Source organism: Anastrepha ludens, chromosome 3 (assembly GCF_028408465.1).
Source record: "Anastrepha ludens isolate Willacy chromosome 3, idAnaLude1.1, whole genome shotgun sequence".
Lineage (NCBI taxonomy): Eukaryota > Metazoa > Arthropoda > Insecta > Diptera > Tephritidae > Anastrepha > Anastrepha ludens.
Window position 1 is genome coordinate 8193527 of NC_071499.1, and position 14060 is coordinate 8207586.

A 14060-nucleotide genomic window follows, 5' to 3' on the forward strand; every position below is an offset into this window, starting at 1 on the left:
CATTAAACAAATTCCTAAAAATTTAAGATTGGTATGATGAAAAATAATCAAAATGAATTTATTAAAAATTTATAAAAATAAAATTAAAATTATAATGTATATGCCATTTTTTTATCAACAACATCTTGTATTTTGTCTATTTAGTTTTCATAATTTTTTATGAAATATTTGAAGGATAAATCGGGTTGTTGTTATCACCTAAATGTCGGAATTTTTGGATACCTTTAATATGTTTTTTTTATACAAAATCCATTAACATTACAAAAGTTCTCCGAAAAATGTAAGAGGAATATAATCAGAAAAATGTATTACAAAAATGTATAATAAAAACGCGATTTTTCAAGCACTTTTGACTACTTTTATTTTAAATTTTCATGTTTTTTTTATAAAAATATAGTTCACCCTGCAATAAATATCACATGATCCTAAGAATGAAGTATCTATAAGAGTGTCTTAACCCAAAAAATAATTTTGTTTGTTGTTGCTACTACCAATTCAACATCTTTTTTGCTCTAGCCAGAAACAGGAATCGATATTTGAGATTGCACTTCTAAATGAATATAAATAACCTATACATTTTAGGTATCAACAACCTTCTACGCTTTATCCAAAGCTCAGGATGATCCAATCTGGAAGGGGAAATGTAGCCCAGCCTATGCGGCTCACAACGTACCCATTTCGTGGTCTACGTGGCATTGCTGTTCCTATCTGCTATGCGGCTGCCAACCTAGATTCTTACTAAGCTTAAACCAGGGATCTGAAGCCCCGGAAAACACCGTTTTTAAATTTTATAGAAATTCGTTACGACTTTTGTGGTTTTTATAAAAACCATAAATTAAAAAATTTCACGCAAACAAATTATCTTTGTTGAAATCTCGAGATTTCGGAATATTTTTAATATAAACCTGAGATCTGAAACCCTGGAAAATAAGTTTTTTAAATTTTATAGAAACTTGTTACGACTTTCGTGTTTTTTTTTCGAACCATTTATAAAAAAACTTCTTCTAAAAATGATTTATGTAATAAGCTTGTGGTCAAAATAATAAATATGCGAAATTTTAATCAATTTTGGCTACTTTGGCTATTTAATTTTCGTATTTTTTTTTTAAAGAATATAGTTCACTCTACAATATATATAGTATTCTCTCGAAATTGAAGTTTAAAAATGTTATATTAGGATAGCACAAAAAACTGCTGTTGTTGTTGCTACCACCTAAGTCTGTTCAATATTTTCTACAAAGTGGCACAAACTTAATCAATCATATTTGACACCCAACTAAAAACCTGAAATATATAAACAGACAAGCAATGGGGTGCGTGAAGGTCAAAATAAAGATTTCTATCACTCAAAATATTTCTTTTTATTGTCATTCAAAGTAAAAAAGTAAAAAGTATTCAAATAAAAAAAGTACGTGTAGCGTAGTACACATAACAGAAGTGAAACTTTCAAGGCAGACAAAGAAAGAGGGAGAGACCCGAGAGAGAATGAGAGAGAGAGGGAGAGAGAGAAAGAATATATATCTAATAGGACTATGAATAAGTTCGTGCGGTTTTTTTTCGAAATTTGAAACTTTATTGACGTAAAATGGTTACAAATTTAATATTCAAAATATTGTCCATCGCTTGCTACTACTTTTTCCCATCTTTCTGGCAATTCACGGATTCCCTTTGTGAAAAATTCGGTCGGTTTTGCCGCAATCCACGAATCGATCCATTTTTTGACTTCATCGTAATTACGGAAGTGCTGGTCAGCCAGGCCATGTTGCATCGATCGGAAGAGATAGTAATCGGATGGCGCAAGGTCTGGACTATACGGCGGGTGGGGTAGGACATCCCATTTGAGCGTTTCTAAGTATGTTTTGACCACTTGTGCAACATGTGGCCGAGCATTGTCATGTTGCAAAATAACTTTGTCGTGTCTATCGGCGTATTGCGGCCGTTTTTCTCGCAGTGCTCGGCTCAAACGCATCAATTGTCGTCGGTAGACATCCCCCGTAATCGTTTCATTCGGTTTCAGTAGCTCATAATACACAACACCCAGCTGGTCCCACCAGATACACAGCATAACCTTCAGGCCATGAATATTCTGCGCCGACGTCGATGTTGAAGCATGGCCAGGGTATCCATACGTTGCCCGACGTTTTGGATTGTCGTAATGGACCCACTTTTCATCGCCAGTCACAATTCGATGCAAAAAACCCTTTCTTTTGTGCCGTTGAAGCAGTTGTTCGCATGCCATAAAACGGCGTTCAACGTCTCTTGGCTTCAATTCATACGGCACCCAATGGCCTACCTTTCGGATCATTCCCATGGCTTTTAAACGTTTGGAAATGGTTGATTGATCAACTCCCAAAGTTTTTGCAACCTCTTCTTGCGTTTGAGCCGGATCTTGATCGAGCAATTCCTCCAATTCGGTATCCATGAACTTTGGCGGCGCACCCTCGCGTTCTTCGTCTTCCAAGCCAAAATCACCACTTTTAAAGCGTGCAAACCACTTCTGGCACGTTCGCTCAGATAGAGCATGCTCACCATAAACTTCCACCAAGATACGATGACTTTCGGCTGCTTTTTTCTTCATATTAAAATAATGAAGAAGAATTCCCCGCAAAAACACATTATTTGGCACGAAATTCGACATTTTCAAGTGTGGTAAAAATATTGTTGTTTACGCTTCAAATAAAAAACTTATACTGACGTTTGTGCCTTACGACAGTAGCTCTCCAATGAATGTTTGGAAATGTGGATCGATGGAATAATAATCAAGTTACGCCATCTGTTGTAAAACCGCACGAACTTATAAATAGACCTATTAAATAAATTCACAAAATTTGCAGAGAATACAAATAGACAAAATTTACAAAAATAGTACACGTGGTATATCAACTGCGTGTATATAGCGTCTCTCGCCAACGCGTACTGCCACAGTATGCACAATACGATCCTTCGTAATCTAACTATACGTTGGTCTCTCTCGCTCCGGTGTATCAGCGTGCCGTAGACAAGGCACGCCCATGCGCAATATTATCTATCCTATTCTAACAATATGTTGCTCCCTTCCGCTCAACTATAGTAATATGGCGTTAGTGCTGTAAGTTTACGCGTCACTCTCTTTCTCTCTCTGTTATATTCTAACGCCTTGTATGTAATGTATACGTGGTTCTCTCTTGCTCGATACGAGTAACGTCGTACGACTCAGACTAGAGCCTTAGCATAGGAGTGGGAGAAATGACGAAGAACCGCACAAAAGGGAGACGTGAAAAGCCTAAAGTCTATCTAAACTATATATAAGGTATAGCTCTCTCTGTCTTTTTCCTCTACGTTATATCTTGTTTCTCTCTCGCGGAACGAAAATGCCCAAAACGTTGCATAGCTTTGAAATTTTACTCTCCATCGACGCCTAAGAAGTTTCACTTCAAAAAATTATTCAAAATTAAATTGAATGATTAAATTTGCGTCATCTTGCATATTTAATATTTATTCTCACAACCAAAGCAGTAAAAATTACCATTGAATTATTATATAGGAAAAATACGCTTTTCCGTAAATTTGGTATAAAGTTTTCACAGCTCCCCACTTTCAATTCCCCTTCAAAAATGTCCAAAAAATGATACCCTATACTTAATTTTAAAATATTACAATTAAAACTATTTATTTCGACGGGCTTTTAATTTTTAAAAATGTTTTTAATTGAGTTCTTCTGCCATGAATTAAATTTATTACAGGTAAATAAAACCTGCCGACAAAAGTAAAAATTGAATAAGTTGCACACTACAATGATTTCGCGTATGTCAAAATGGTAAAATTATGTAAAAGGAATTAATCGCTCGCGGCGGCCGCCGTAGCCGAATGGGTTGGTGCGTGACTATCACTAGGAGTTCAGAGAGAACGTAGGTTCGAATCTCGGTGAAACACCAAAATAAAGAAAAAAATGTTTCTAATGTTTCTAATAGGCAAACCTCCGAGTGTATTTCTGCCATGAAAAAGCTCTTCATAAAAATGTCTACCGTTCGGAGTCTGCTTGAAACTGTAGGTCCCTCCATTTGTGGAACAACATCAAGACACACACCACAAATAGGAGGAGGAGCTCGACCAAACACCAAATTTTTTCTTCACTTTAGCATATAATCCGGGATCCTTAATCTGGCATCCCTAATGTAGATATAATTTAGTTTGTACTAGATAGAGTTATGCTAATAAAACTAAACACAGCTACGTAGGGATTTGTGTACATAATCCAGATGGTGTAATCTGAAAAGCAAACAAAATTTTATTGCTAATAAAGTTGTGCAAACATTAATATTTGGTGCATAGCATACAGAGCGATGCTTTGCGTTTTATGCAATTTAAGCTTGAACTGAATGTTTTTGCTCACAGAAAAGTGTCAACGCATTGTAAATAAAAAAAAAAAACAAAACAATAATATCAAAAAAGAAAAAAAAAAAATTTAAAAAAAAAAAATAAACAGCAGAAGATGATTGCTGCTTTCTTACGCGCACAACTTTAAACTTTCGTTTATAACTGTGTAGTGAGGAAAGGCTCACTATTTTACCAGAGATTAGGCAGACATTTTACAATTTCATATGCGACAAATTTCACTTTAAAATCAATTACTTTAAATTCCTTAAGAATCAATATTATTACATTAGATTTTATTTATATTAATTTGCTAAAAGCCGGATCAGCCTATTAGGTATTTAAATAGCCACTGAAGATCTGAGATATGCCAAAGGCATCTTCTATGACTTACATGAAGGAATTAAGCCTACATACATCAACATATTTTCTTATTTCCCAGAAGGTATACAATAGTAACAAGTAACGGTTTAGTTTTTTCAGAATTCATATTTATTTATAAATTAAAAAAAAAATTAATTGCCTTATAACAAAAAAATTAACAAAACAACAAATAAGCGGTATGACAAAAGTCTACATACATCCGACCACTTTGGTTCACTCAAGCAGAAAAAACATTAAAAAAACAGCTGTAAAGTACCGTTATTCCAACATTACAGTTGATGAGTTGTCGTTGCTATTATATACATATACACACGTCCAAATTCGTATGAAAATAGAAACCGAATCGGCCGCACTAAGAAGTTGTCCAGAAGAGATGTAACCTAATTTTAAGGGAAATTGGCCAAAATCCGAGAATTTGTGCTCCGAAATGGGTCCAACATATCGTCGAGATATACGGAAAAAATATTTATCCAAGAACTATTAGGAAATATATTAATAATAGACGATATTTCAGCAGGACACCACGTAAAAAGCTTCTGATTTCAGAAACAAAAAACCGTCGCCTTCGACTCGAGTTTGCACGAGCACATATTGGAAAGGCATTGGTCCAAAGATTTCATTTACTGACGCATCGAAATTCAATAAATTTGGAAGTTATGGCCGGGCTAAATACACAGTACGTTCAATAAATAACAGAACTTTTTATTTAAATCATGGAAGACGTAGAGTTATCTATTAAACTTTAATCATATTGAAAAGCTACAAGCGTCAGCGTTCAACTGCAGCCAACTTCATATAAATCGTTTGACAGGTTAAAAAGTTACGCGCCTTTTATTGACAGTATGTTTCATGCGTCGTAAAAATACAATGGAGGAAAGAGCAAATATTAAATTCTGTGTTAAACTTGGAAAAACATTTAGTGAGACGTACGAATTGATGCAAATGTATATAATTGGTTTAAACGATTTAAAAATGGTCGCGAAGATTTGAATGGTGATGAAAGACCTGGTCGTCCAGAAGCAAATAATCGTGCTGAATGGGTGGAAAAAGTCCGCGAAATCATTGCTGTTGACGGAAATTTCACTGTAATAATGTTGGCTGAAGAATTAAATTCATCTACTGGTACTATTTGGAAAATTTTAACTGACGATTTGGGTAAAAGAAAGGTTTGTGCACGCTTTGTTCCACACCAATTAAATGAAGATCAAAAAATCGCTCGTGTAGAGCATTGTAAAGACATCATTTCAACAGCTGAAAGCGATCCAGATTTTCTTGATTCGATCATAACTGGTGACGAAACACGGTGCTTCAAAAATGACCTTGAAACTAAGCGTCAATCTGCAGAATGGGAGACGAAAGGGGAGCCAAAAGCAAAGAAATTGCGTTTTCAGAAGTCAAGAATCAAAACAATGTTGATCACGTTCTACGATTCCAAGGGTGTTGTACACAAGGAATTTGTTGCAGAAGGTCAAACTATTAATGGAGAATGCTATTTACAAGTTTTACATCGCTGTGGTCAAGAATTGTTCGTGTAAGATCTGAATATCCAGAGGGGAAACAGCTGTTTTTATTGCATGATAATGCACAACCTCACAAAACCAAAAATGTTCGTGAATTTTTGATGCAAAAACATATTTGTGTCATCGACCACCCTCCGTATTCTCCTGATCTATCACCATGCGACTATTTTCTGTTCCCTAAATTGAAAACTGCCATGATGATATTCCAGCCATTGAAGCAGCCGTGACGCAGGTGTTAAAGAACATTCACTTAGATGACATAAAAAAGTCCATGCAGAAATTGGTTGATCGTTCTGAACGTTGTATCGAGTTAAATGGAGACTATTTTGAATAAAAAATAACTTTCAAACACAGTACCATACGTGTTTTATTCCACATCTGAAAAGTTATGTTATTTATTGAACATACTGTGTACGTTTTTGGAAATGAAAAATTTTCTACCTACTGTCGAGCATGTCGGTGGAAGCGTACTAGTTTGGGGAGTTATAGCTGCACCTGGTGTTGGAAAGATGACCTTTATTGAAGGTACTATGGGCCGATATAAATATAAAAACATGTTGAAAAAACATGTGAAGCCATCAGTAGAATGCTTGGGTCTTGCGCAAGATTGGGTTTTGCAATAAGACAGTGGCCCTAAGCGTACTGAACTAATTGTCAAAAATGGCTCTTATTTTACGCTTCCAGACAACTGAAAACACCGCCGCAGAGTCCAGATTTGAATCCGATAGAGAATATTTGGGAGCTTTTAGAGAGAGAAAAAAAATATAGTAACTGACGTAAAATCTCTAAAGAAAAAGTTGATGGAGGCATGGAACCAATGCCAATGACGCCTTCAAGCAGTAATTGATAACTGTGGTGGACCTCGATTAGAATAGATTAGATTTGTGGGGGCCTAGACAAGTTCAAGCACTGTCAGGAAGACCAATGTACTGCACCCTGATAGATTACAGTGGAAGGCATAGACAAACAGGATAGATCCAGTATGGATGGTAAGACGGGAAAATTGGTTGGAGGCCACTCTGCCGCGAATCTTTTGGATTCATTGAGGATTCTTAAGGGATCCGGAAGTGGAAGAGTATGAAGTTTATCCATGCTCAGAACAACGCACTCCAATAGCTTAAGTCTGATACTAAAGAACACCGGATAGCTACAGAGAAAATGCTCTGCAGTGTCCTCATTCTCACGGCAGGATAGACATATTGGGTCACCAATGATTCTCATGGTAGCCATACGCTGAACACAGGCGTTGAGCCCTGTGATTATACCTACCAGTACTCTCAGGACCTTGCTGCTAAGTTTTAGGAGTATGGTTGCAAATTTCCTGTTTCTTTCTTTCTTTCACAAAGCACTTAGCTAATCTGCAGAAGCCCAACTCAGACCAATACCTTCTATGGGTAGGCCTCATGTAGTCGACCAACCATAGTTGAATCGATGCAGAATTGACCCCTAGGAAGGGTTCGGGGCGCAGTGGTGTGTTTGTCTTCATTAGCCATTAGAGGTGGATCTACTAAATACTAAAAGTATTCAAAAAAGCTAGTTAAATGAACAAATTTATTTTTTCAGCTAATTGAACTGTATTTATACTCTTGTCATACTACTTTTTTGTTGTTTTTTTAATGTTTTTTGTTATAAAGCAAGCGAAATAATTTATTTTCTTTTTTCAATTTATGAAAAAACTAGCTAACCCGGTGAACTTTGTTCCGCCCTAGAGGCAATAAAAAAGCAGTTTTTTGAGTTTATTAAGTTAATTTTTTTATTAATCAAGTATTTCAATGAAGCTTTATTAGATTGCACTCTTGAGTTAAGCACCTTGTGATACACGACATTTTTTGTTTTATTATCAGGTGCAAAAACAAACAACGAAGATGCTGTTCCGACGCGTGAATATGCCACATATAATTGACCATGTGAGAACCATTGATTTTCTAGATTCAGACCACAAACTTTCAAGGATTGGCCTTGTGATTTGTTAATGGCAGCAGCAGCTGATCTTGGAATTACTGGCAGTGTTTGGCGGAAGTCGCCAGACAGTAAAATCATTGCGCCTCCAAAAAAGTCAATAATGGCAATTTCACTCTTCCACTAAGGCAGCACAATCCGGGCGTTTCTCCGGAAAACTTCAATGCGCCACAATACTCGCAAACAACGTTCATTGGTCCAATGCAAATGCTAGGATGCAAGCAGTAATCAGTGTTGCAATCATATCGAAACGCTGCTCGATTCAAATCAACACTTGATAATTCTCTTCTTGTGCGTCGAAAATGATCTACTGGTTGATCTCTGCTATTCGCTCGACGATTTCGCATAGCCAACCGAGCCGTTTCACGGGCTGCCTCGCTTTGCTCTTGTGATTGAGAAGCACGAAGTCGAGCCATACTAACGCGGCGCTCTTCACGGGCAATTCATTGTGCTTCTTCGTCGTTTCGTATCCTTCTTGCATTACAGCTTTGTCGGCAAAGATTCGATCGTCTTGGTCGTGGTATTGATAATGATGATTCAAAGAGAATACTGTCATTATATATTTCTGACAAAATTTATATTATCAAATTTTCTACTTATCTATAGACAACATTACGTTTAGCTGTCATTTGTGTTTTGTTATTCTACATTTTATAGCGACTTCACGGAAACGCGTTCGAATGGAACAAAAAGTATCCTATTTCCGTCTCCTGGTTCTAAGCTACCTCTCCACCAAATTTCAGCCAAATCGGTTCAGCCGTTCTCGAGTTATAAATAGTGTAACTAACATGACTTTCTTTTATATATATTATATAGATATGAATTTCGAAAAAAAGCTACATTAACAGCTTTCTCAATTATTGTATATGTACCTTCTGGGAAATAAAAAAATATGGTGCTGTATGGAGACTTAGGTCCTTCACTGTACAAGTATATCGTCTGTAAACTTTTGTAAGTTTTTACAAAAATAAAAAAATAAACAAATCATACAGCTATGTCTATGAGCAGGCAATTGGTTAATGCATTAACTTTTTTCTAATTCACTTGAGCCAGTTTTTTTTTAAACGAATCACCATTAAAATAAATTCTGCAGCGTCGAAATGGCCTGCTGAAATGTTTACTACGATAAGTCATGGCAAGTTTCTTTAAGACTATCTGTACGAATTCATTGGTATTTTCCTGCAGGGTAGGCGCTGTGGCAAATTCTAGGTTGCGCATTTCACACAAATGAAAATACCTACTTGCATATGTTTAACCTTTACGTGCAAAGATAAAGACACCTTCGGTGTTTATTTACATTGCACGCAGCGCTCAACGAACATAAATGTTTTTACAACAAATAAATGCTCATTTATGTAAATATTTATATGGATAGTTTTGTTAAATGCATGTTGTCTAGCAAATGAGCTTGTTTGTACCTGGGTATATTTTAGCATAAATAAATAAAAAATAAATAATTGGCGCGTACACTTCTGTTAGGTGTTTGGCCGAGCTCCTCCACCTATTTGTGGTGTGCGTCTTGATGTTGTTCCACAAATGGAGGGACCTACAGTTTCAAGCCGACTCCGAACGGCAGATATTTTTATGAGGAGCTTTTTCATGGCAGAAATACACTCGGAGGTTTGCCATTGCCTGCCGAGTGGCGACCGCTATTAGAAAAATGTTTTTATTAATTTTGCTTTCACCGAGATTCGAACCAACGACCTCTCTGTGAACTCCGAATGGTAATCACACACCAACCCATTCGGCTACGGCGATCGCCGTAGCATATTGTTTTATTATATGCCTTGTGCATATTTGTATATATATTTGGTGCTTATACTATTTGTGGCATGCATCTTGATGATGCTAGGTTAGGTTAGGTTAGGATAAATGGCCGCCCATGAAAGAGCCCACATCGGCAAAGATTCAAATCCGCCCATTGTTATACCATACAGAAGAAAACAGAGGGGAAAATAATAGAACAGAGAGGAAAAAAGGAAGAGGGGGCTATGGATCAGAGGAGCATGACGACTATACGGAGTTTAATTACGATTGCGTGAACCACTTTAAGCTACTGATGAAATTTATCTGGTGCGTAATATCAACACCTGCGTTGTTTGTACCTCATCCTCGAGACAGCCGCTGGCGAAAAGGCTTTAAGTAATTGTAAATTTCACCGCATAGATACCTGAAGGACAATGCCCCATAAGGATACCCACAAAATGCGAGCACTTTGATTTTGTTAGCCTTAGGAGTTCTCTCAGCCGCTTTCGATCTACTCGTGGCCAGAAGAATCTCTCGATTTTTCACGTTTCCGCACTAACTCAGCGCTCGTTAAGTCGACATAAAGTCCATCATTCCAGGAGCAGACCACAAGTTTTTAAGAGAACGCTAATCCGTATAGCTTGCGAAGAAACGATCTCGAGGGTCACTTGACTAGTCAGCTCACTAGCCCAGCAGTTTCCTTCTATGCCGCTGCGAGCGGGAATCCAAATGAGCTTATTATCGAATATCGTATTTGAATGCAGTCAAGAGAGGAGTTGGGCATTTCCCACAACTTATTTCAAAAGCACAAACAACGAGCCATGAACTCTACTATAATTGCCATTTAGCTGTCGGAGTAAATTCTTACCTGCCTCACATTAATCTGTACCTTCCTTACATTAATCTGTAAGCAACAAATCTACTGCTTCTTTGACTGTGGCTACTTCTACCATAGGTGGGCACTTTGCAGTAACAGTAAGAATACAGTAAATATAATATTTTACTGATATTGCAATTTAATTTTCATTACCAGTAAACTTTTACTGATTACTGAAAAAAATTTGCATTACCAGTACACTTTTACTGATTACTGAAAAAAATTGCAGTAAAAATATTTTTTTACTGATTACTGAAAAAAATTTCAGTAAAAATATTTTTTTACTGATTACTGAAAAAAAATTGCAGTAAAAATACTGTTGATTTGCTATTAGCTATTAGGCTTTCTTAACACAAGCATTTCAAAATTTGCATCGCTGAGTTTTTGCCTTCTAGACTGATTTATAATTCCAGCGAATGAAAACAACCGTTCTACAGGTGCAGATGACGGTAACGGGGTATTATATTTTAAAAATACGTTTTTAATAGCCTGATATTTATTTAGGCAACTTGTTGTTTCTTCTCGTTCGGCCAGGTATAAGAGCGTTTTTTGAAGATAATTTTCCGAGTCAGTGGAACCACATTGTATGCTTATATCTATTTAAGTAAATATATGCATAAAACAAATATTTAATTGAAAACCAAGTGTAAAAAGTTTACCATTACTTTCATCCCCGAAGTCAAAAAATGTTTTTTGAGGGGGTTGAGGTAGAATACGAGTTTTGGCACAGGCTACTTTTCCATACTTGACCACATACATGTTGAACATTTTTTTAACTTCCTCTTCTGTTTGCGTTTTAGCTGTTTCTAAAAGAGCTTTCACAAATCGCAACTTAATATCAGGGACAGAAATAGCGGCAATAACAGCATCCCAAGCGTCAGGCTGAATCAGGAAGTACTTTTCAAATCTTTTAAGCAAAGCTTCATGCATTTTTTTGCTATTTTCGGTTAAATACTTAAAACTTTTAGGCTCCAAACGACACATTTTTATTCTTAAGGACACTATAGTGGGTATGAAATAACCAAAATACATGGTCTTTTCACCCTGAAGGAAGTCGATTGCTTCTGCAATAGGTCTCATAAGCTTTACGTATTCCTCTAAGTACTCAAGCTCACCACTGAGAATGGTAGGAATTTTTAAACGGAAACACAATTCCGCTAAATTGGTTTTGTGCTCCAATAACTTATTTACGGAATCATAAAGCGAGTTCCACCTTGTTATGCCTGGAGTTATTAAATTCGCATTCATCACTCCATTAACTATTTCTGCAGATTTCGGTCTATTGCATTTATTCCAAAGTTGTGTGCATCTGTGCAGTAAGAAAATATGTAAATATAAAAAATTTCAATTAAATTGAAGGATTTTTTGCCTTTGGAAAGATCTTTTGTGAATATCTTTTATATCCTGACTTGAAGAATTCATAATTTTGTTGAAATCGGTTGAAGCCAAAAGATTTAGAGTGTGGCTCGCACAAGGAAAATGTTTCGACAGACGTGGAGTGACAGATCGAAATTGAGGACCTGAAACAATTGTCGAGTCATCTGAATCGGAGTCAGTGTAAGTTTCCTCATCACTGTCATGTTCATTTATAGATCCTAAATCATTGTAAATCATTAATTCAATATATTGACTGGGAATAAATACGTGTATCTGATATATATATTTTACATAAATGATTGAATTTCGTGATGAGAGTGAATTACATTTTGACTTCCCATAAACAGTAAATATTATACTGATAATGCAAATCAAATTATATTTTCAGTAATTTTACTGCAATTTTTTCAGTAATCAGTAAAAAAATATTTTTACTGCAATTTTTTTCAGTAATCAGTAAAAAAATATTTTTACTGAAATTTTTTTCAGTAATCAGTAAAAAAATATTTTTACTGCAAATTTTTTCAGTAATCAGTAAAAGTGTACTGGTAATGCAAATTTTTTTCAGTAATCAGTAAAATTTTACTGCTTACTGCTATTTGTAATGCAGTAAATTTATAATGCAGTGTGCCCACCTATGACTTCTACTTAGAAAACACTACAGTAGACGAGTAGCCTAAATTTGAGTTTGATGGGGAGCTCCTCGTAAAATATTCCTCCTTCAGGTCATGCGTAAACATGTTTACCATAGCCTGTCTCTAAATGTGCACTCTGCCCTATAATTCCTTGAGGGAATATGAATGGCAAAACTGGCGCTTGCACCCAACGAGAACAGCATTAGTCAGCCGTGGAATGCATTAAATATTTTTTATAAACAAATTTTTGAAAATTAAAGAAAACTAAGAGTAAAGTAGTCAAAACTGGCCAAAATATTGCGTTTCTAAAATTTTTCTAATATTTGTTAATGAAAAATGTTGCCGAAAGATTAAAAGAAGTTATGTGCATAAAAATTAATTTCATGTCGATAAAGCTTATTTGACAGATTGTTGAAGTATCTCGCGTTGCATATCCTCTTCTAGCCGCTTTAACATACATTTTACCAGCCTTGATGCCTCCTCCAATGGTAGTCTGATTCATTCTTGATTAATTACATTCATCAGCGCTGTTTTTAAAGGTTACGCTATATAGTCAAAACTTACGCTGCAAACAATCGCACAGAATTAAGATCTGGTGATTGTGGAATTCTGCACAATTGAAAGTGTTTATGCAGCAGCCAGCGCTTGGCCATTTCTGCAGCGCGATGTACTCAGTATTATTTTCTTGTTAGAATAAGAATTCATTCCACAACAATTCAATCATTCAAGGTTTGGCAATCCGAAGCAAAATTGTGAGAGCAACTTCGGCTGCTACATTACCGGGCATTCGGCAGCAAAATTGTGCTCACTCATTTCCCGCCTATTCACACACTCGTCCAATCAGTCTTTGTTCTGATGGCAATGAAGTACAATAAAATGAGTGGAGACGTTAATTTTTTCATGTATCGCCAACACAATCTTAGTTAAGTCCTAAACAAACCGCTGTCATGGTCCATGTGACGTAAATTTCATGCTGAATCTTCCGTGCAAATGACGTTATTGAAGATGCAGAACATTGTTTCTTGTCTGTCCGCAGTTTGAAACCGAAAGAGTAGACTTGATAAATACGGTAGGGAGACCAATTAAGGTTAACAACCCGGTTGATATTATGATTGAACGAAAAGAAAACTGGTCCGCTGTTTGCAATGTAGCTAATAAAATTATCACAAAGTTGAGTTGCGCGGAGTCTCATAGAATGACAATAGACCG